Source organism: Elephas maximus, unplaced genomic scaffold (assembly GCF_024166365.1).
Source record: "Elephas maximus indicus isolate mEleMax1 unplaced genomic scaffold, mEleMax1 primary haplotype scaffold_76, whole genome shotgun sequence".
In the NCBI taxonomy this organism is placed as follows: Eukaryota; Metazoa; Chordata; class Mammalia; order Proboscidea; family Elephantidae; genus Elephas; species Elephas maximus.
This window is the reverse complement of record NW_026060261.1, coordinates 33,672-36,732: the sequence shown is the minus strand read 5'-3', so window position 1 is coordinate 36,732 and position 3,061 is coordinate 33,672.

The window sequence follows — 3,061 nt, the reverse complement described above, 5'->3', positions numbered from 1 at the left end:
TTGTACCCGTAGGTGTTGGGTGTCAGGTGCTGGTTGTCGGGGAGGGAGTTCAATGGGGAAGTGGTGCACAAGGTACAGAACCAGGGACCTAGGGGATTCTGCTGGTGCAGGGATGGAGCAGTAGGTGCTATGGCTTACAGTGAGTAGTTGAAAAATCCAGTAGGCCCAGAAATTACGGGAGTTTTCTAAAGATGAGGCTCAAATAAGAAATTCCAGGCTGAATTAAGGGATAGTGTTTCCCTGTGACTTCATTCTCACTTCCTAATGACATCTCCCACATGTCCACATTTTCACCCAGTTTCCTAAAACCACCTTTTATGTCCAATGTTTATATTTCTGTGGAATATTAAACATAGGAAGTATTGCTTTATTATCAACCATCATTTCTTCCTTCCCCTGGTCATTTCTTTCCACTTCTGTGTCTCTTGGATCAGTAAATATGCTCACTGCTGCAATGGCTAAGATGCTGATGTTTAGAGTTTCTCTTTGAGTCCATGAAATCAGCGTTTTCTCCCATTACTGTGGAAACAACTTCACTTTTACTGACTTCAAAGCAGGACCTGCCCTGTGATGGAGATTTGCCATTAGCTTGATGGGCCCACATGGGGAGATATTACTCCAGCTCCCTGGGTTAGGGGTCGGGACCAGGAGGGGTAAAGCTGTTGCCTGATCCGTGGAAGAACTAGTTGGCCCTGCAGCTGTCATGAGACCTGCTCCCATCATAAGAGCAGCAAACACAAGCTGCCAGGCACAAAAGGGCCCTGGCATAAATATTCAGACACTACTTGAAAACTAACTGAAAGTACCCCCTTTAACAGTAGTGTCTCTGTATTATCTTTGTTTTTGTTATTAAGTGTTCATTCATAGCACTTTGCATTTTTATTGTTGACAGTAATATAATACTATATGGTTTATTACTAAAAATAATTATTATTCTTCTGCATGTACACTACACGACCTTTTATTTTGCATGCTCATTTTTTTCTTTTATTTTTTGTTGTACTTTAAATGAAGATTTACAGAACAAACTAGCTTCTCATTAAACAGTACAGATTTTTTTTATGACATTGGTTAACAACCCCATGACATGGCAAGACTCTCCCTTCTAAACCTTGGGTTCCCTACTACCAGCTTTCCTGGCCCCTCCTGCCTTCTGGTCCTTGTTCCTGGGCTGGTGTGTCTCAAGTCTCATTTTTTTAAAATTTTTTATTGTTCTTTAACTGAAAGATTACAAATCAAGGCAGTCTCTCATACAAAAACTTACACACACCTTGCTATATACTCCTAGTCGCTCTCCCCTTAATAAGACAGCACACTTCTTCCCTCCACTCTATTTTCGTGTCCACTTAGCCAGCTTCTGACCCCCTCTGTACTCTGATCTCCCCTCCAGACAGGAGCTGCCTACATAGTCTCATGTGTCTACTTGATCCAAGAAGCTCACTCCTCACCAGTATCATTTCCTATCCCATAGCCCAGTCCAATCCCTGTCTGAAGAGTTGGCTTTGGGAATGGTTCCTCTTTGGGCTAACAAAAGGTCTGGGGACCATGACCTCTGGGGTCCTTCTAGTCTCAGTCAGACCATTAAATCTGGTCTTTTTACAAGAATTTGAGGTGTGCATCCTGCTGTTCTCCTGCTCCCTCAGGGGTTCTCTGTTGTGTTCCCTATCAGGGCAGTCATTGATTGTAGCTGGGCGCCATCTAGTTCTTCTGCTCTCAGGCTGAGGTAGTCTCTGGTTTATGTGGCCCTTTCTGTCTCTTGGTCTCATAATTATCTTGTGTCATTCGTGTTCTTCATTCTCCTTTGCTCCAGGTGGGTTGAGATCAGTTGATGTGTCTTAGATGGCTGCCTGCTAGCGTTTAAATCTCCAGATGCCACTCTCCAAAGTGGGATGCAGAATGTTTTCTTAATAGATTTTATTATGCCAATTGACCTAGAAGTCCCCTAAAACCATGGTCCCCAAACCCCTCCCCTGCTATGCTGGCCTTCGAAGCATTCAGTTCATTCAGGAAACTGCTTTGCTTTTTTTTTTTTACAGTTATGCTGACCTCTCCTGTATTGTGTGTTGTCTTTTTCTTCACCTCAAATAGTTCTTGTCTACTATCTATTTAATGAATACTCCTCTCTCTCCCTCCCTTCCCACTCTCGTAACCATCAAAGAATATTTTCTTCTATGTTTAAACTGTTTCTTAAGTTCTTATAATAGTGGTCTCATACACTATTTGTCCTTTTGCAACTGACTAATTTCACTCAGCATAATGCCTTTCAGATTCCTCCATGTTATGAAATGTTTCACGGATTCATCATTGTTCTTTATTGATGTGTTTTATTCCATTGCGTGAATATACCATATTTTTTTAATCCATTCATCCATTGATGGGCACGTTGGTTCCTTCCATCTTTTTGCTATTGTAAACAGGGCTGCAATGAACATGGGTGTGTATATATCTGTTCGAGTAAAGGCTCTTATTTCTCTAGGGTATATTCTAAGGAGTGGGATTGCTAAATTGTATGGTAGTTCTATTTCTAGCCTTTTAAGGAACCATCAAATTGATTTCCAAAGTGGTTGTACCATTTGACATTCCCACCAGCAGTGTATAAGTGTTCCAGTCTCTCCACAACCTCTCCAACATTTATTATTTTGTCTTTTTTGGATTCATGCCAGCTTTGTTGGAGTGACATGGAATCCATCGTAGTTTTGATTATCATTTCTGTAATGGCTGATGATCGTGAGCATTTACTCATGTATCTGTTAGTTAACTGAATGTCCTCTTTAGTGAAGTACCTCTTCATATCCTTTGCCCATTTTTTTAAAATAATTTTTATTGTGCTTTAAGTGAAAGTTTACAAATCAAGTCAGTCTGTCACATGTAAGCTTATATACACCTTACTACATACTCACATTTACTGTCCCCCTAATGAGTCAGCCCACTCCCTTCTTCCAGTCTCTCCTTTTGTGACCCTTTTGCCAGTTTCTAACTCTCCCTACTCTCCCATCTCCCCTCCAGACAGGAGATGCCAATACAGTCTCAAGTGTCCACCTGATACAAGTAGTTCATTCTT